Here is a 22,376-nt window from a genome sequence, read left to right as displayed (position 1 = left end):
ATTGTAGCCTAAAGCTTTCAGCGGGTACGCTGGGTATTTTAAACAAGAGAGCCAGTCAGAAGCATCAAAATAGCATCACTTTAATGGCCAAAATGGCACTTTAATAGCATCACTTTAATCACTTTAACGTGACTAAATGGCCTTTAAATGGTAGGAGGCAACAAAAAAAGCAACAAATTAATATTATTTAACAAGCATTCTACAAAAATATTCAAATGTAAGCCCACATTTATTTTAATTACAGTTACATTTCTTTTGTACTCTAGAAAATACTCTAGCAATGAAAACAATCTCTCTTATAGCCACACGTCCCTTTAGCCCAGTGGAAGTGAATCACAGACAAAACATTTTTCACACACATGCACCATAGGTGACCTTGGAAGAGTGTTTCATATCCATTTCATTTTTATTTTTTTTGAGTGCGTGTGGTGTCTGTGAGTTCATGTCTTTGCACGAACACCACTTTCAATCTAAGTCACATAAAGCTGCACCACAATATTGGGTCTGCTTTCCCTGTTTCCTCCTCTCCTCAGCCAGGGTGATATGAGCTGACTTGTCCGTCTGTGTCACTTTATTTATTCTTGCAGAGGAGACATAAATAAAAGTATGGCTTCCCACCTACCGATCCTTCAATCAACCCCTACGTTTCTAAAGTGTTCGGCTCTCAGAGATACTTAAAAGACACGTGTGACCGGACTGAAAATGACACCTGGACAGGAGGTGTGTGGACAGGCGTATGCTGTACCCTCCTCCCTCAGCTGAGTATGTGACTCACTCTATTCTGAGTGTCTATGTAGTGTCTATTCTGAAAGGAATCGGTCCATTTAGATTTAGACAGTCTATTTTCCCTTAACTTTTGTTTTAGCTTTAGCATTTTATCATTCATTTATTTACATTTGTATTTATGAATTTGGCATGTTTTTATAAAAAATAAATAAAAAAACATTTGTAGTGTTCTAGTTAACATGACCCTATCTAAATAATGCTTCAAGACAACCAGTCATTTAAGACAACCCACCGGCTAATAATAAAAATAAGCACTATATAAATGTAATTCTTTTTATATAGCGTGTTATCTCTGTAGACAATTTTAAGCACTAGAAAAATGCTCACAGTCGGTTTTGTAGGACCTGAAGGAGAACTGTTGAACATGGACATTCTTCCCTGTGGGCATTACAACACCATGTAGAAAGTGTACAAGTGCAAATCTGTTTGTACCACTTTTCACTCTCTCCCTTGCCTTTCCTCTTCCTCTCGGCAGGGTGCTGGTCTTAACCTAATAATGACTGCCATAACAATAAATTCTTTCATCGCAAATCTACTTGAACTGCTGCCCTGAAGTCTTCTAGACTGCTGAGGAGGATCACACATGAAACTCAACCATGTTATCACTAAACGTTTTAAAGGAGAATGACTTTCAGTGGTGAAATGATATGCCCATTTTTTTTTTAATACATTTAATCGAATTTCACGCAGAGATAATTGTAAAATATATCTTATGTGTAAATGATCAATTACAACAAAAAGATAAAGCTTTAACTCCACAAATCTAAAAAAAAAAAAAAAAAAAAACCCTGCTGGATTCAAGTGCGGGTCCGGTTTATCTTCCCTGATTTGATTTTACACTAATAAAATTGCATAACACAATCTATGTTGCTCCAAGTCAAGAGAGAGAGCGAAAGAGAGAAAGAGGGGAGCAAACAAAAAAGCACTCCACAGAAAATCCTGCTGCTTCTCAAACAATGAGCCAGGCAAAATTGGATTTTGTGTGGGAAGGGAATTAGATGAAAAAATGATAAACAAAAAATAAGATTATGAAATGAATACATTTTTAAACTTCTGGCCCAGTAAGAGATGATGAAGCAGGCGGCAAACGCTTCAGCAGGGAGGGAGGTAAAGAAGAGGATCAAGCGGCGGAAGTCTTGAAAGGTCTGAGGTGTAACAAAGTGAATTAATTTTTTCAAAAAACATGAAAGTGAATGCCATTGCTGCTGACAACAATGAGGCGGTGTGCTTCTTTGCACAGTGCAGACTCGAAAAGCTTCTGTGCTTACCGTCACATGGCAGGGTGAGCAAGGTGAGGTGAGAACAATTATGGCAATCATACAGTTCTGCACAAAAGAATCAAATGTCAAGAGCTGTATTGGATTAATATGGTGCTCACCTTCGAGAAGAGGAGATGGTAAGGGAAGATAAAGGAAGAAGAAGGGGGGGTGGAAGGAGAAGAGTAGGGGAAGAAGGAAGGAGAGAGTAAGAAATTGAAGAAGAAGAGAAATACGATGAGAAAGGTGAAAGGAAAATGAAGGAGTAGGAGAAAAAGGGGAAGGTGAAATGAAAAGGAAGCAGAAATGAAGAGGAGGAAGAAGGATAGATGAAAAAATAGATGGAGAGGGGGAAGTGAAGGATAGGTAAATAAAATTAAAGGAAGATGAAGAAGATTAAAAAAGGAAGAATATTATGGGAAGGGGAAGTCGATGGTAAAAAGTGAAGATCGGGAAAAGAAAAGGAAGAGAAAATAAAAGTATAGAAGAATATGTGGAAAAGTGAAGAAGACAGAAAAGAAAAAGAGTGAGGAAGGAGGAGAAAGATGGAAGAAAAGAAGTGGAGGGAGAGAAGAAGAGGAAGTAGAAGAGATCATGGAAGAAGACATAACTGCACAGGAAGGAGAGTGGAAGAAAACGAGTAAATAAGGAGGAAGAAGAGAGGAAGATGAAGTTGAAGGGAAGTAAGAAGAGGGTAGGAAAAAAAGAAAAGAGATGAGAACGGAAGGAAGAAAAGAAGCAAAGAGGAAGATCAAGTAAAAAGGAAACGGGGAAATAGGAAAATGAAAAAGAGTCAGGAGGGAATAAGAGGTAGCAGAACGGAAGAGGGAGAATGGAGGAAGAAATAGAAGTATAGATGAAGACGAGGGCAAGAAAAGAGAAGACAACGAATGAGCAAGCAGAGAGGGAAACAAAGTAGAAAGGAAGAGGAAGAAGATAGATGAAAAGGAATTAGAGAGGAAGTGAAGTGAAGGAGAAGGAAAGACGAAATAAAACAAAAGGAAGAGGAAGTAAAAGGGAAAAGGAAGAAAATGATGGGAAGTTGGAGGGAAGGGGAAAATGCTGAAAAGTGAAGATCAGGATGAAGAATATGGGGAAAATTAAAGAAGGACAGAAAATAAAAAAGTAGAAAGAGGGAGAAAGACGGAAGAAAAAGAAGAGGAAGTAGAGGGAATCGAAGAGGAAATAAGTCCACAGGAAGGAGGGACATGAGAAGAGAAAAGGAGGAGGAAGAAGAGGAAGATGAAGTCGAAGGGAAGAGGGAGGAAAAGTATAAAGAAAAAGAGAAAAGAGGATGTGAGTAAGTAGAAAGGAAGATGAAGAAAAAGAGAAGAGGAAACTGAGGGGAAAGAAAATGAGTAAGGAGAGAATAAGATGAGGGAGAATTGAGAAGGAAATAGAAGCGTAGAGGAAGGTGAGGGCAAGAACGAGGAAAGAGAAGACAATGAATGAGCAAGCAGAGAGAGTGGCAAACTAGGGAAGAGGAAAAGGATGGATTGAGGTAGAAAAGATAAGAAAGTAAAACAGAACAAGAGAAGATAAGGGAAAGGAAAGAGGGAGCAAATGTACACCAGAACAGAAAGTAAAAAAAGTAAGAGAAGGGGGAAGGAATTACAAGAGAAAGGAAGAGGAGGATATCTTTAACAAAAACGAAGAAAGAAAACATCCACATGTGCATTGAACCGTCATTTGGCATCACAGCCAAACCTCAGACGCGGGTAAGCTGAGCCATGAGTAATGCTGTCGTTTAACAAACATGTCATATCAAAACGGCTCTATTCAAAAACCCAAGGAATTGAGAAAATTAAAGATTTCCTTTCGATTTTTCAACCGCAGTCAGAGAGAGGCCCTGGGCCAGGTCTCATTAATCTGCAGGCCTGCTACAGCACAATTCATAGGTGTGCCTGATAGCATCAATAAACTATGATAGTACAGCCATTGGTTTACAAGACTGGGAATTGCTTCATATAAATGAAAGCTGGAGTGGAAGTTCTCCACGGGGTCATCCATCTACAGCCGGATGAACAGCTGATGGACTGTAGAATCACCACGTTACCAGCAGCATCATCGGTAACCTTCAGATCTCACGATATGGCACATACAACAGCTCACAGCAACAAATACTGAAGTCATACCAAAACCAGCAAGAATGCTGTCGCTGGTACGGACTTTACATTTAACTATCTTACTTTGTCTATTTTTCTGTATTTCCAAAGAAGCACAATTAATCAATCATAGTAACTGTGTTCATAGTAGTTACTGTGTTCATAGTAGTAACTGTGTTCCTTCCACGTTTCAATGATTTACTTTTAAAGAGTAGTTTGCTTAATTTCTCAATGATCCATCCATCCATCCATCCATCCATCCATCCATCCATCCATCCATCCATCCATCCATCCATCCATCCATCATCTTCCTCTTATCTGGGGCCGGGTTGCGGGGGCAACAGTCTAAGCAGAGACGCCCAGACTTCCTTCTCTCTAGCCACTTCCTCCAGCTCCTCTGGGGGAACCCCTAGGCGTTCCCAGGCCAGCCGGGAGACATAATCCCTCCAGCGTGTCCTGGGTCTTCCCCGGGGCCTCCTCCCGGTGGGATGTGCTCGGAACACCTCCCTGGGAAGGCGTCCAGGAGGCATCCGAAATCGATGCCTGTGCCACCTCAGCTGGCTCCTCTCGATGTGGAAGAGCAACGGCTCTACTCACCCTATCTCACCCTATCTCACCCTATCTCTAAGGGAGCGCCCGGCCACCCTGCGGAGAAAGCTCATTTCAGCCACCTGCATCCAGGATCTTGTCCTTTTGGTCATGACCCACAGCTCATGACCATAGGTGAGAGTAGGAACGTAGATTGACCGGTAAATCGAGAGCTTCACCTTATGGCTCAGCTCCTTCTTTACCACAACAGATCGGTACATCGCCCGCATTACTGCAGATGCTGCACCGATCCGTCTGTCAGTCTCCCGTTCCATCCTTTCCTCACTTGTGAACAAGACCCCAAGATACTCCTCCACTTGAGGCAAGAACTCTCCACCAACCTGAAGTGAGCAAGCCACCCTTTTTTCCGACCGAGAACCATGGCCTCAAACTTGGAGGTGCTGATTCTCATCCCAGCCGCTTCACACTCGGCTGCAAACTGTCCCAGTGCATGCTGAAGGTCCTGGTATGAGGTTGCCAACACGACAAAATCATCATCAATGATTCACTGTTTTGAATGAATCGAATGAGAAATATTAAATGATTCAGATTGTCACTGGTTTCATTATTGAATGAACTTTGTTCTGTATGTATTGGATGATTGAATGCTTTAGTGACTCAATCATTTAAATTATCGATGTTTTAAACGAGTCGGTTGAGAATGATTCAGTGACTCACTCATAAAGACGGTTGTTTAGTTCCTGAATTAATCATCGTTCTTTACGAATTGGATGAGTAAATGCTTCAGTGAATAAATAGTCATTTGTTTAATTCCTTAATCAATCGATGTCTAGTAACTGGTTTATAATGATTCTATGCATAACTCGGAGATCACTGGAATATTCCTGAATGAATCAGTGTTTTTGAATGAATTGGAGGAGCGAATGCTTTAGTGACTGACTTATTAAAAGACATTTGATCCAGCTGAGAATAATTCAGTGATTCACTCATAAAGATAGCTGTTTAATTGCTGAATGAACCAGAGGTTTAACAAATTGGAAGAATTAATGCTTCAGTGACTCACAATGAGTTGACTTGAAGCGGCGCTGAACAATCGGTCTATGATATTAAAGTACCGCGAGAGTGAATAAAAAAAATGCATCGAATCGGTGAAGGGGGACTCATTATGCACAGTGCCGCTTCAAGTCAACCCCCTATTTTGTACATTTATGAATAGGATCAATGTTTTGAAATAATCGAGAACGATTCAATGACTCATTCAAAGACCATAAATGAATTAGTGTTTTGAACAAACTGGACGAGTGAATGCTTCAACTCACTCATAGAGTCATTTGATTCACTCCTGAGAGAATCGATGCTTAGAACTTAATTGTGATTCAATGAATAATTCCCAGGCAATTTATTGCCACCTACTGGCATAACCATGTCATTTCAAGCACAAACGGAGTGATGCAAACAGTAAAGTCCAGTGCTTTCGGACTGATACACGCTCTTGAAAAACAGATTCATGGAGCAGAACTAACTACAGTATCATTTAAAATACATTACAGTCGGTTAACATAAACGGTATGCATTTGGTAGAAATTATATAATTTCAAGCTCCACAAAAGGCCATGCACCACCATGCAAGAGAGTTTCTCCCTCTCGGTAATCCTGTGAGTTCTGCAGCAAGGAGGATCTTGGTTCCACAAAAAAAAAAAAAAAAAAAAAAGAGGGATGAAAAGGATGACTCACGCCAAATCAGTAAAGAGCAACAGTGTTTCATTTATAGGGCATTGCGGAACTGCAGCTCCTTCAAGAACGGGGGAGAAAGGCGGGAGGGCGGGGGGCAACTACATCCATCACTGTACTCAGGAAAGATATGGAACGAAGTATGTGGGCTCCGCCAGACAGTCGCAACTGGAGGTTACGGCAAGGAAATGGGTTTTGGCAACCGCAAAAACAAAAGCAGACTATCTGTTAGCACCGCGCAAGTCCAGACCCCCACGGCGGTGGCAGGTGGAGACGCACTGGCAGGGAGAGTGGTGGAAAGGCCCCCACAGAGAAAGACGAGGCATGCAGTGTCAGGAAAAACCCGCCTGATGAGAAGGAATGGAAAGAGGTGTCTGAATGTACACAATGACACGATGGTAATACATGAAGGCTGAAAGATAAGGGTGAAATAAATACCGGCGCTCTTCGACGAGTTCTACGGACCGACGACCTAACGACGTGTGTGATACGAGCAGGTCGGCTGCTCAAGAAAAATCAAGGGTGCAATAAAATGGTGGATTTTCTCTCTCTCCAACATCATTCCTAACCAGAGGGTGTCCAGTGCCGCAGCTGGATATGCATCACATGAAACTGTATGGATTCTTCTAGATCCTAATCAATAAAACTCATGCCTAAGACCAGATGATGAATGACTTCACCGAGAGATTTTACCTCAATAAAGAAGAATTACATTTATTACAGATTTCTGTATAGCAGGAGTGTCATGCATGAAAGCATTATAAATAAATATTTGGACTGACCAAATTTATGCATGCACAATTGTGACGCTTAAGACATTTTTGCTATGCTGGTTGAAAGTCTCTTCACATCGTCAAAGCAATCGCTAAGTTAAGTGGCCTACTTGGAGTTAAATTTATAGAACGTTTTTCTTTTCTCTGTCATTTTCTCTTCGCAAAAACAAAAAGCAATAGTTGTTTAAATATAAGTTGTAATAGGTTCACTATGCAGTAATACAATTATTAAATCATTTTTCTTCTTTCAAGCAAAATATGTGTTTCCAACACAGCAGTAAATCTACAATATTAGCCTAATATCAGTTCACACATAAGCGTATCGCTGTGTTAGTTGTAGTGGGCGTCTTACAATAATCCCTAACATATGGAAAAAGACACTGGTTATCATCCTTTTTTGGCATTGCTAATTTATTAATAACTCAGCATTGTCTGTATTAAAGAGAAACAAATCACTTCATCCAATGTTTAAAGTTAATAAAATAGCCCTATACTACAGGGCCGTTGAATGCTTGAATCTGATTGGCTGATGAACGTTCTGAGATGTGCAATTATTTTCTGGGAAACGCACAGCGAACGTAGTTCCAGCCAGCTCTCTTGACCGCATTTTAGTTCCATATCACTTTGCATATAGTTAACTGTAATAACTCAAAACAACATAAAGCAACTTAAAGGCTACAAAGAATTTTTTTTCCACTAGCGAAGTAATAACAGCACTGTTTAGAGACGCAACACCTAACTTACACAAGCTCTCTCTCTCCTTCTCTCTCTCTCTCTCTCTCTCTCTCTCTCTCTCTCTCTCTCTCTCTCTCTCTCTCTCTCTCTCTCTCTCTCTCTCTCTCTCTCTCTCTCATAACTTCATTAATAGCCGCAGTAGATTGCTATCAACGGCTCAAGCCTCTGTTACCAGCTTTAAAATGACATTTCGGAACTAGCAAAAGAGCCGTTGGATGAGACGCGGAAGAAATAGTCCTACTCACAGCGATTTAAGTACAAAAACCGGACGAATCCCTTTAAATATATAATCGGATCGATGTCTTGAGGTGCGGTAACCGCAGTATAAGCGGAATTATTGACGTTGGGTCGTTGAATTATTTGAAAAATAATGCACACCCGAGGTGTAACGCCACTCCGCTTCACGTCTCGACCGCATCACTACCTCGGGTGTGCATTATTTTTCTAAAAATTCAACGACCCGACGACAATTATTCCTTACATGACAGCTACTTACTGGAGTTCCGCAACTGATGAAGAACTTTGTTTCCATGCACCGCAATTATGTGTGTAGGTAAAAGAAGGCAGTGGACCAATCCACTGTGAGGCAAGGTAGGGGGGACTCAAAATGTTTAAACACTTTTTTTTGCCCTGTTTGCATTGTATTGTTTTAATACTTGCACAATTATTTTAATATATCATTATATTATTTACAAAACACAATGTGGATTTTAATTATATTTTTAAGGAGGAACAACCCTCAGATGTGGTGGGACCCATCCCCCTGATCCCTCCCGAGATTTACGCCTATGATCACAATGTACATAATTCACAAAACATTACAATGTTAAAACTCAGTTGATATTATCCATCTTTGATCACTTTTAGCTGGCTTTGACAAAACTCCTTTAGCCGAAACTCCTCTAAGCTAGCGCATCTTTTCCTCTCTAGAAGCCTTGTCACCTGACCTGAATACTGCAAGCTGATTCGCTAAAACGGACTTATCGGGTTGTGCTCAGTATCAGCTTCTGCTATAAACCGTGAACTCGCGATGCTTTGACACTGGACAATACCGGATTTTGTGACAAAATATGTTAAGGGTTCAGAATGTGCTATATGTGGGAAATAACGCACGGCAGTCAGTATTTTTTTATGCAAATTAACTCTTCATTGCATATCGTCTCTGGAAGGTGTAGGACCATGAAATGTTTGTCCAATCAGTCACTGAGCATCGCAAACAAAACAGCAGACAACTTTTACAGTTCCTCCTCAACCAAAACAATGAGTTTATGCCACGTTCATGCCCATCTCAGGAGTGGTTTGCGACTTGAATTTATTTGTTTCAATGTCAACGCTATCAATGGCCAGATGAATCTGCAGCAGTCAGGTGGTACAGGACAGAGCTCTTTAAGTTGTTTATGCTCATTACTATTATAATGTTATGTGTTTTGAGACACACCGTCCCTCATTAAGTGTTTGTTCACTTCCTGCTGTGTGCGTTCATGTGTTTTGAAGGAGGAATGGCTTTGGGCTCTTATGCTTTAAAGCTATCTCGCTATTGCTAGCCTCTCCAAAAATTGCTTACCCTACCTTTAATTTTGAAACCCAAACACGGTCAAGTAGGACACGTTCTCGGATCAACATTTTTCTCATCAAGTAATCATATTTTTAATGTTAGGTTTAGGGCTTGGATTATAGGCTATGATTTTTGGTCCCAGATAGCAAAATTGCTCTGGCCCAGATCCGGCCCACACTTGACACTTTCATCTGGCCCACTACCCGCGTGGAATGATGGCACTTGGGCGGTCCGCTCCCGTTTGCCAGATTTAGGCCGCAATCAAGCCATAGCAACGCCGCATGTCAGCCATGAACAAAACGCATGAAGCAGAACTGGCCCACATCTGGCCCAGATAGCAAAATTGCTCTGGCCCAGATCCGGCCCACACTTGACACTTTCATCTGGCCCACTACCCGCGTGGAATGATGGCACTTGGGCGGTCCGCTCCCGTTTGCCAGATTTAGGCCGCAATCAAGCCATAGCAACGCCGCATGTCAGCCATGAACAAAACGCATGAAGCAGAACTGGCCCACATCTGGCCCAGATAGCAAAATTGCTCTGGCCCAGATCCGGCCCACACTTGACACTTTCATCTGGCCCACTACCCGCGTGGAATGATGGCACTTGGGCGGTCCGCTCCCGTTTGCCAGATTTAGGCCGCAATCAAGCCATAGCAACGCCGCATGTCAGCCATGAACAAAACGCATGAAGCAGAACTGGCCCATCATTTTGTATTGGGCAAACCCAAAACATGCAGAACGTGCAAAAATAAAAAAATCAGCATCCATACTCAATTGACCTATCTATTTTTGCCTCGACGGCTCCAGCTATGAAACCCGCAGATCTAATTAAGAACCCATTTTCTATTCTGGATGAGTTAGATTGAAGCATCGTAATTCTGCAACAGAATAGGCACTTTCAAAGTAACAAGTAGCCATCTGGCGTATTCTGTATCCCAGAACTCTCCTCAGAAACTGCACTGTTTATGCAAATGAGTTCTGTTTACTAATTAGCATCTCTGCAAATACATCACTTCCCTCGACACACCCCTGTTCATCTAGCTCCGCCCCCCTCCTAGACCTCAGATATCCCTCCCACCTTGTTGTCAATGGGCTCAGCAAAGTTTCTGCTCAATGTCTCCTTGGCGACCACTTTTCCAGCTGGCTCTGATTTACTTCCTGTCCTTGGTTGCCATGCCAACCCCCCTGCAAGGAGGCATGATGGAGACAAATTGTGAACCAAATCGTCTCAATCAACACCAAAGCCTCCTTTCCCAACTAGTTATCTTTCGTAAAGAAGTGTCAAAGGACATTTGTGCTTCACCAACATCATTTTGTTGACATGAAACAGCGACTCGACATGAATCTAATATATAATTTAATGCAGACAAAAGACATCCAGCTTAACACATGTCAGCTACGTCGGAACCATGAATAGAAACTCTTCACTGCAGTTTCTTGCTACTAAGACAGAAATACACTTCCCTAATTGAGACGATTTTGAATTTTCCTATCCAAACTTAACGAAACGATTCACGCCACTAGAGTGTTGCATTGTTAATGCCTTCACAATAAGGCTCTCTCTGCTAGACTTGATTAAAATGTCAATAAGAGAACCAATCTTCTCTCTGCCAATCCAACAAGCAGACAAAGCTCAGCGTCCTGTGGCAATTTATCAATTTTTATTCATATTCAAAACCCCTAGCGGATTCCCCCCACCTCGTTTTGGTGAAATGTATGTTATCTAGTGGAATGAACCAATGACTGGTGATTGAAATACATTAAATAAACAGATAGAGCACAAATGCCACATGGCCTTTGCTGTTAGTGGCTGAGGGATTTTTTAAAAGACATTGCTGTCAGCATTTATTGAAACTGAAATGGCTGAAGGATATTTTGGGGATGAATTTCTGTGCTCGTTGGAGCAATAAAGTGAGAGAGAGAGAGAGAGAGAGAGAGAGAGAGAGAGAGAGAGAGAGAGAGAGAGAGAGAGAGAGAGAGAGAGAGAGAGAGAGAGAGAGAGAGAGAGAGAGAGAGAGAGAGAGAGAGATGGCACACACACACACACACACACACACGAAATTGTGTGATGTAAGCTGTTCTTATGTAAAATGCTAAAAGTTCATTCATGTAAATTGGCTGGTGGAGAGCGGCACATCAGGCTTGATTTGCACAGACGTTCATCCATTTGCAGGAATTACAGTGATTATACAAAGGGCAGGTCTGAGGGGAGACATTGCTCTGGGACTAAATCTAAAGTAACTCCAACGGACCCATTTATTAGACCAGTTAACTAGCCATTTGAATAATTGTGGCCTGGGCATTTACATCTAATCAAAAAAAAAAAAAAATGTACATACATTACTTAAAACAAGATACATTTACTTGAGAAGTGAAGCAAGATATTAAGTGTTGTTTTCAAAGAAAATACACGGATAACCCATCGGACAAAGTGTCTTTAACTACTTAATGAGGTTGAAGCTTGAAACAAAAAATGGTGTGCAATTAGGGAGTGCCCGAATCCACTTTTCTACACTGTAAAAAAAATATTTTAAAAATAAGTTACCTGGTTGTCTTAAAATTTTGAGTTCCTTGAAATTAAAAATTTGAGTTAATACAATAAACATTTTTGAGAATCGACAACCTTTATTCAAATATTATTAAAAGATGTGTAAGCATATTGGGTAATTGTGTGTTTTATTTGTGATAATGCAGTGATTTATAAATAAATAAAAATGTGGTTCAGATCAAGCGGCAACCTCCCGCGATCTCTCTTGAAGCCAATACGGAAGTAATGTAAACTGCAATTCCTTAACTGGCCACTAGAGGCAGGCTCCAGAAGGGAGCAGAATCTCATTGAGCCCCATGTTAAAATTCTTAACTTTACAGCAGCATAAAACATGTTTACAGCCAGGTACAAATTGTGGTTTTGGCTTATAAGGCTTATTTTGATCTTCATGACAACTCTGAGGGGGGTACATTTTTTTATAACTCATTCGTTTACGTTATATAAAGCCTTAAGGCTCTGCATAATTAAGGGCATGGTTACAAGTGGATAGCCATTTATCCGCCGTCTATAGTTATTGGGTCACCTCAGCTCCGCGCACATCCCACCTTTTTGCCCATTTTCTATTATCCGGGAGTGACACGCGATGACTCGCTCACAAGATGGCAACGCCCAGCTCGACCATACTTTAAGCTTTAGAACGGCTTATCGGAATCCTATGGGTGACGTCCCGGACACTACGTCCATATTTTTTTACAGTCTATGGTTCAGATACAATAATATTTTGAGTTTTGAGATACCATTTTCCTTCATTGTATCAACTCAATTTTTTTATTTCAATAAACTCAAAATGTTAAGGCAACCAGGTTACTTGCTTTTTTAAGGTAAACCAACCACAGAAAAAAACAGTTGTCCCTATTCTTTTAATGAGTCCTGGTTGTGTTTTGGGCATAACGTGTAATAAACCAATCAGAGTCTCATCTCCCATTCCCTTTAAAAGCCAGTTGCGCTTGCACCATGTGGAAAGACTTCCTTTTATTTTTAATATTTAAAAATGTTTGTGTGCTGCTGCGCATCCCTCTGTGTGTAATAAGCAGAGTGTATACACATGGTGCACATGCCTATAGGCGCATATTATTAACGTGCCCTAAATAGAACAGAAAATACTGCGCTTTTGACATTAGACCAGGTTTTAGTTGGTCAATGAGTCGATTTCAGTTGCATCAAATTAGCAACAATGCGCTTGAACACACCTCTTTTTCAAACCAGCACACCCAAGTGTTATACTCTGCATTAGGTCACATCCTTACGTGATGCGGTGTGAATCACCCCTGACCTTTTGACCTGATTGTGAAAACTGGGCTGGGAGTAGATATGTGCAGTTAACCATGAGTGACTGACCAATGCATCCGCAGGGCGCCGCATTCACCAAACAATTGAGTCTAAATCATTTCCACGGGGGTTGGTCGGAGGATGGAGAGGGGTGTGAGGCCTGGCCTGAGGCAACACATTCTACAGACAAATGAGCCGTGCAAATTCCAACTACACTGTCGCGGGACGCGCTTTGAACCAATGGTCCTGAAACTGCAAGCTCGCACATACATACATATTTAAACAGAAGCTCGGTTAGTGGATTTTGGGACAAAAAAGGGCTATTATCAGTATGGTTATGCAATTCAATTAAACAATAAATCACGAAGAGATGTTAAAACGAACATGAAATAACCAATTTCACTGCCATTAAAAAAAAAATGAAGTTCAGGACTTGATTCAGGACTCAAAAATGTATTTCATCATGAAAAGTAACTGAGTTCATTCACCTTAAATTGCTCTCTAATATTTTAGAGTCTTAAATAGAGTCTAGCCTTAAATAACATATGTATGTGTGTGTATGTACGCATGTGTGTGTGTGTGATTTAATTTCATGATTGATTATTTAGATTTATTATATATTTATTTTTAAATATACCTTCTTCCATTGCTCTGTGGTGCAGTTATGATGCTAACTTGCCCACTTTTGGCACTTTCGGCGGTGGACAGGGGTCAACATGAGCACTCTGACAGGATGCACTGTGTATTTTGACACCTTTTTATCATAACCAGCATTAACTTCTAGAGCATTTTGAGCTACAGTAGCTCGTCTGTTTGATCAGACCGCATGGGCCAGCCTTCCCTCCCCTGGTGCATCAATGAGCCTTGGCCGCCCATGACCCTGTCACCGGTCCACCACTGTTCCTTCTAGGGATGTACCGAATCCAGATTTTTGAGGTTCGGCCGAATACCGAATCCACTGGTTAAGATTCTGCCGAATCCGAAACCGAATACCGAATCCAACTCCCATCCTCAGTCCATTATCACAGTAAACACATTAATGACATAAACAACGTCAAAAAAACCGGATCACCGCTTCTTTTACGTCCTTACATAATGACGTCATTTCTATCATACCGGCGGATGAAAATACATTCAAACACATTCATGTAAAGTATCTGTAATTAAAACTTAGTATAGTAATAATTATTATTGTAATCATCATCATCTTGGATACGTTTTTTAATTCTTGTTTTGCAAAAGCGCTCAATACAGCCACTGTCGTGCAAACACTGATGTTTTACACAGCTTAAATAAACTTACATTGACATAACATAAACTTACACAAATCCTTGGTTCACCCGTGCTCATATATTATCAGCATCCGTTTTCCGAGAGAAACAGCAGCCGTCCCACTCCAAGAGAAACAGTTCTGTTTAAGACGCATGCAGTATCTCAGCTCACCGGTTCTCACAGCAAAACATGTTTCAGTTCAGTGAACTGTTGGAGTTACAACATATACTTCAAGATATTAGTTTATTTCTAGTCTGAGGGACTGTCACTCATGTCAGAAAGTGAGTAACTATAGTAACTTGTGGGATCAGCGCTGATTTGAGACGCGAACCGTTTAGAACGATTCATTCCGATTTGGTGAACTGGTTCGACCGGATCACTAAAAAGATCCGGTTAAAAAGAACGATTCGTTCGCGAACCGGACATCCAGCGGCTATTGTTTAGGGTTCTTGCCACCACGAGACAAATCGGCATTGCAAATTGAACATATAGCTCGACTTGAATTGCCTTCTTGTGACTGAAAGTACTGCCAAACAACACTTTCTGTTCACAAGTTCCATTTTCACTTTCTCACAGCCTACTGCATTCGAACGGTCCACCTTGTAAACACGTTGCCATAATCAACCACGGCATCATGTTCGACCAGTTTTGCGTAGTGCAAGCGGGTTCGGTTCGGTGGAAAAAAATTCTAAGGTTCGGCAGAAACCGAACCCAGTCTAAAAGCCTAATATTCGGCCGAATCCGAACCCCGAATCCTGGTTTCGGTGCATCCCTAGTTCCTTCCTTGGACCTCTTTTGATAAATACTGACCACTGCAGACTGGGAACACCCCACAAGAGCTGCAGTTTTGGAGACGCTCTGACCCAGTTGTCTAGTATTCACAGTTTGGCCCTTGTCAAACTCGCTCAAATCCTTACGCTTGCCCATTTTTCCTGCTTCTAACACATCAACTTTGAGTACAAAACCACACGCACGCAGACACACATATGTGAGTGTCTATTTCAGATTCGACAGTAATGATTAATAATGAATAATATTTAATAATATATTTGGACTAGAACAACCACATTTGAAATCTCTTCCCGTAGTTACACAGAAAATGGTCAATGAAGACGAGGGCATTGCATCATGGGATACAGTACCCCATGCTGATGTCCCCATCTCTCCATCTAAAACAATTACACATTCGGATCCACATCCACCATCAAAAACACAGAAAACATGACAGGAAATCGTTACCGCAGATAATCTCCTCACACATACATACAGATGTGACGTTATCTCTTACATCGCTGCCACCTGGTTTGATGCATTAGTGTAATTAGGCAGAATTGTGTCTGACACACAGATGCCGTATCGATCGGATCTGCCCGCGGATGGGTTCGGACCCCGCTGAGGAGATCTGCTCTTACAATCAATGTCTAGAGATTATTATGTGTGTCTGGATGCTTCTTTTGCGAGAAAAGTGTGTAGTTATGTAAACCCATTAAACAAAACACCACTAAGAGATGTTAAAATTAAGATGAAACGACACATTTCACTTCCATGACGTGTAGTATGATGTCAGGGATTGATTCTTCTGATTCTGTCTGCAGCCTTGGGAAGAAGGTTGTCTTATTGAGGAAGTATTGATGTATGAGGAAGTTTCACTTCTGGTGAAAGCATCTGTGCATTCACAACCGATGTTCCTTTCACAGCAGCGTCTGTTCGGCACCAAGGACGGCGGCCAACTGCCAACACATGGCTTGGAGGTACGGGCACGTCTGGTGGCGTATCGCGAGGCACAGCTGTAGACCGTCAGAGATCATCAGGGAGAAAGTTGTCTGGACGGCACTTAAGGGAATTCAAAAAAAGTCATATGCTTGGCTTCCATTGTCATTTTAAAGCCGCCTACAACAAGACCACGCCACCCGAGGAGTTTTACGTTTTGCGCCCTTCGATAATAATAATCGCCTCCCTGGTGTGTTTTCACAAACCGTGCTGCGTTTGTCCTTAGCATGCTCCAAGGTTGTCCAAGGAGGCGTGGAAGGACGGATACCTCTTTCAGGATCATAAAGTCAAATGGCAATTCTGAGCCTCTCCAGTCAGTTCCTATAGTCCTGCCTGTATCAAATGAACCGACGTCTGTGAACAAATCCGTCTTCATCATGTGGACACATTCTGTCTACCAGTTAAAAGCAAATGATAACATATATACACATATATAAATCCCAGGACATGCATGTCTCAAAACAAACCACCAGTGTTCACACCTGTGCAACATCAACGCAGTAAAAATGTGCACAGCTCACCAAATGTTGACACAACAGATTGGCTGTTCACCTGCAACAGCATTGAAACAAATGTGAGTTCTCTTACTAGTCACTAGACATTGGGGGCTTTTGCACCGAGTAACTATAGGAACTCAATTACTGGAACTAGCCGCTATGCCTGTCCCCTGAGAAATAATTAGTCCCCTAGGGCTATTTCTCCTTTGCCTTCACACCGGCAGTAGGAGCTCTGAAGTGACGCAAGCCGTCAATGACGTAATTTAAGCGCGGCATTCAACAACTCCGTAGAGGGTTGAGAAGTGCCTGGAATTCAACGTCAATCCATCTATGGCTGTTTTCCATGTTCGTGGAGTTAGTGTTTATACTATTTTGGAAATCGTCAGGTCTCCGTGTTTCATATGCGTTTGGACAATTATGTACACTTCCGTCACTGGTAGTTCCTATTGTGCTGGGTTAGACTCTACTCTGAAGTAGGAGCTAATTTAGTCCCCCCAAACGTTCTTTCTATAACTAAAGGTGCATTTACAAGACACTAATGAACTAAAAACTAAAAAAAGTTTTTCCTTTGTGTTTTTGGTATACAGACGACAACGTTGTCAAAATGATTCCCGTTCACACCGACCTGCGAAAACGACTAAAAACACTGCATCTGCTGCCAGGCCAGTACACTGTAAATATATATATATGTTCAATAAGTTATAGCAACATATGTTTTTAAATTGTTTTAACTCATCAAAATAAGTTATGAAAAGGTAAACTTTTTTAAAATAAGTTGTACAAGATGTAACTCATTTTTCAAAGTCAGTTTAACATAACCTAAGTTGAAATAACTTAAACATCTAAGTCGATTGTACTTAAAAATTTCAGGTTGTGACTTCTTTTACAATGTAGGTGGCAATGTCACTTTGTAAAAAAATCAAACAAAACACTATGCGCTAGTGTTGTCAAAAATATCGATATTTCGATATGTATCGATACTGGAATATCTCAAACGATACGATTCTCAGTTTTTACAGTATCGATAACAGCTGCGCTCTCCTCTCCGACCGAAAGCGTGTTGACACACACCGGCATATTCTCACTCAGCCCGGTTAACCTCTGAGCACGGCGAACGCGCGTGTTGGTGTGTGATCGGTCTGAATTTCGTGCGGGATTGCACATAAATTAATTCTACTAATCCCCGCAGATTTCATGCTCACATCTGAAGCGCACACACATAGCCTACCGTAATAAAGCCGCCTCTGACATGATACAAGTGCAAACATTTGCTTCTTTTTCCAGCTTATTATTGGTCAAATACACTCAAAGAATTATCAGTGCACATCTGGAAGAGTATTAACGTAAACACAGTCGCAAACAGTTCAGGAAGAACGAGTAACAGGAACAGTGCAGGATCCATGCGTCCGTTAGTCTTAAAGGGACCGCAGTCACTTGTTATTCAAACTACAAAAAGACAAACGATCAACTGCTGTTGACTGATCAACTTGTGTAACTTTAATAGTTTCATCTGTACGCTATTGCATTTTTTACAAAGAACATTATCCAATGTTGTTTTAAATGTAATAACTATGGATTTTTTAAATTCAGGTCTTATCTGAATGTTAGACCTACCTGAAAAAATAAAGCAGTCTATTTAATTTGTATCTTCTATTCTATTGCATTTATTTGTGCTATTGTTTGTAATCTGTTTATTTGTTCTTATTTTATTACTGTTTACTCGTCTTTTTAAATTCAATTTACCATCCGAAATCAAGCTTTCTTGTGCTGTGTGTAAGCTATTGCAGCACAATTACCCCATTGTAAAAAATACATTGAGATAGCAAAAATTTGTGATATAATTTTAATAGTATTTGATCAATTGATCAATAATTGTTCAAATCAAAACGATGCCCAACCCTAAGGAACATGCTGGCCACATTAATTTTTAGTAAAAAATAACAATGAATACTAACAAGTTCTGTTGTCATTTTAAGCATCTTATCTTATCTTTGTTTGTTTTTTTGTTTTTTACTGTGGTATTGATTTAGTATCGATATTTTAGTCTGGTATCGTATCGAAGTCATCATTTTGGTATCGTGACAACACTACTATGCGCCTATAGACTGAACATGCAATACGCATATACGCACATGCGTTAGTAGCTGAAAACGGTGTTGTGCAAACGGCCCAGACAATCCCAGTTCCAAAAAGTGTGAACTTCCGCCACTAGTTATAACAACTATGAAAACGCTCCTCTAGTGTGAAAGCAAGTTGAGTGTGATATCAATCAATGTGTGTTTCTATCAAGAAAGGAAGGAAGGAAGGAAGGAAGGAAGGAAGGAAGGAAGGAAGGAAGGAAGGAAGGAAGGAAGGAAGGAAGGAAGGAAGGAAAGGAGGGAGGGAGGGAGGGAGGGAGGGAGGGAGGGAGGGAGGGAGGAAGGAAGGAAGGAAGGAAGGAAGGAAGGAAGGAAGGAAGGAAGGAAGGAAGGAAGGAAGGAAGGAAAGGAGGGAGGGAGGGAGGGAGGGAGGGAGGGAGGGAGGGAGGGAGGAAGGAAGGAAGGAAGGAAGGAAGGAAGGAAGGAAGGAAGGAAGGAAGGAAGGAAGGAGGGAGGGAGGGAGGGAGGGAAGGAAGGAAGGAAGGAAGGAAGGAAGGAAGGAAGGAAGGAAGGAAGGAAGGAAGGAAGGAAGGAAGGAAGGAAGGAAGGAAGGAAGGAAGGAAGGAAGCTGCCAAAGCTGTACCGTATAAAATACAGTAGCAACATTTTAGCTTTTACAGATTGAAGTTAAATGTACAGTAACTAACCGTATTTCATTAATGGAAATAATGTTAACTGACCTACTGAAATACTAATATCCTTTATGCCTTTGATATGTACGGACAATCACATGATCAATCAAAGCTTTTAAGAGGACAATACTAAGAAGGTGCACAGTGTCATTTACACAAACACTAAACACCATAATGGTAACACATGAAATTCTAAAAATGCAATAAACATTCATTTAACAGCATTAAATGTAACATAAAACCCTGATGTACATAACTGATTAAACAGATATTTCAACGAAAATACATCAAATGTTAAGTGTCATGCAGGTTTTTTTTTTCACTGCAAATTATGCAAGGACTTGTTTTTCAAGGGATCTTACATGAATTATAAAATGGTAAAGGGGGAATGATAGAGATATCTTTATGATATAGAAAAATATCTAAATATTTTATGAAAGATTATGAAAAGTCTTTTAAGCTACAAAAACATGATAATGCTACGTTTAAATGTTGCCAATAACATTTAAAAGAAAGAAAGAAAGTAAGAACAGAATATATATATATAGACAAAATAATAGTAAAAATGCCTAATCAAAAAAAAATTCATAATCAGCACATTGCTGTTTATATAAATATACAGTATAGACATTTGCAATCTATAACAGAGTGAGACTTCTTTCTTTCACAGATGATTTAAAAAATAAAATAAATAATTACTAGAAGTCTGAAAACTGGAGTGCAATAATAAGTGAAAAGAATAATACAAATGAAGCTCCATCTTAAAGAGTCTCTTTTCTACAGCCTCAAAAGGAAGAACTCAAAACCTCAAATAGCAGGAGATGCAGATCGCAGGCGAAATCCCCGCAGGAGCGCGGAGACAAGGCATTCTGGTGTTATGCTACATTTGTTGAATTAATAACAGATAATTTAGCTGCAGGTGCAGGAACACACTGTGCTCCCCGTGTTAAACTCAGCACCCAGGGTTGCTTTCTTCTCTGATCTGAAATCAGTCTCCACTCAGCAGATGTCTTTGAACGGCTTCTACACAATCTGCTACTGCTGAGCAGTACGAATGAACACAGCACATCAGTGTGACCTCAACAGGCATCTGTACTGCCAGTCCCTAAAGGCCAGTAGGTCTTATTTACTCACAGCTTTGTACTTTGGCCTACATATTTTCCCGACGACAACAAAATGTTATTTTTCTTTTTGTAACTTTGTTAACATTGAACATAATATATATATATATATATATATATATATATATATATATATATATATATATATATATATATATATATATATATATATATATATATATATATATATATATATATATATATATATATATATATATATATATAACATGTTCAATGTTAAGTGGGCTCTTAATTTTTTTCCGGATGTTAATTTTAAATTAATTATTAATTATTTTAGTTTAATAAATAATTCATAATTTTTGGATTTTTATGTGCTTTTGTAAAAAATAAAAAAATAAAAAAATAAATAATGTTTTTATTATTATTGCTTTTAGGTTTAATTTATTTGTCTTTAGTTTAAGTTTTTATTATTATTAATATTATTATTATTATTATTATTATTATTATTATTATTATTATTATTATTATTATTATTATTATTTTCAGATAATAAATTTAAACTTATTTCAGTTTATTGCCATGGTAAATAATAACCCTTTTTTAACCTTTTAAAAAACTTAAGAACACGCACACACAAAACAATACCAAAAAAGGCTTTTTATGAATGAAAACATATACCATAAAAAGTATTTTTGGTTACTAAAACTTTTTGACAATGTTTTACAGGAAAAATACATAAAAATGACACGTTTAATTAATGTTACTTGGCATTTCTTTGTAATCATTTATGAAATGTACTAGAATTTCTGAGTTAAAAAAAAAATGTTTAAAAGTAAATCACCAAATTTCTTTTAATGTAGCCCAATATGTTTTTTTTTTATAAAATAAAAAAATCGAATTATTCAAAAAAAAAAAAAAAAAAAAAAAAAAAATCACAATGGTAGCCCATACATAAAAGGTAAGCAACACAAAATCAGAAAAAATGGGTAAACGCTTTTTAAAAAATTCTATCAAATTTATAAATGAAACAAAGATTATTGAAGTATGTTTTTTAAGGAAATATTACTTCAGTCTTTCTACTTAAAAATTTCATAATTTCACGGAATTCTTGCCCTGCACCAATTATTTCAGTGTATATCCCTTTAAGAAAGTCAGAATAAGGGTCAAAATAGGGTCCATTTTCATATCCTGTCCTATCTAAACCACTTTGTACCTTTGTACCCACTTTGTATCAACATTTATCATTCATAAAATCCGTCAAAACGAACCTAATGTATGTTATATAAGCTTCTGTCGGATGTACAAACGAGCAGACTCAGACATTCAAAACGGTCCTGATCAAATGTCAATATGCATGAGTCAGGGCAGCCTTTCTGAAGGAGGCAGTGCCGTTTGATGCTTCAGATGTTGTGGGCCTAATCGCTGTGGTGTTTAATTAAACAAAGCGACAGAAAAAGCTGAGACAACTAAGGCGAGGGAGCAGTTGCTTTCCAATGTCACCATCTGTTATTTATACAGTTCCCGCCTCCTACGGGAGACGGCAAAAGGCCACATATTGCAGAAAAAAACATAAATCTATCACTTCAACTCATTATCTTTTTAATCAGCTGACCCAGGCTCCCCTCTCAGGGGAACAGCACAGCCGGGGTACATTCAGGACAGACCCATAACTCACC

At 39.7% G+C, this 22,376-nt stretch overlaps 1 protein-coding gene across 5 annotated transcripts in view; it reads right to left on the bottom strand.

Annotated features, from left to right (window-relative positions):
• lrrc4ca (leucine rich repeat containing 4C, genome duplicate a) overlaps nucleotides 1-22,376 on the bottom strand; it is a 296,895-nt gene that overhangs the window by 5,673 nt on the left and 268,846 nt on the right. The window lies entirely within an intron of this gene.

The sequence above is a fragment of the Pseudorasbora parva genome, chromosome 25 (genome assembly GCF_024679245.1).
Source record: "Pseudorasbora parva isolate DD20220531a chromosome 25, ASM2467924v1, whole genome shotgun sequence".
NCBI lineage: Eukaryota > Metazoa > Chordata > Actinopteri > Cypriniformes > Gobionidae > Pseudorasbora > Pseudorasbora parva.
The sequence above is the reverse complement of the archived record's forward strand: the minus strand, read 5'-3'. Positions and strand labels throughout refer to the sequence as shown.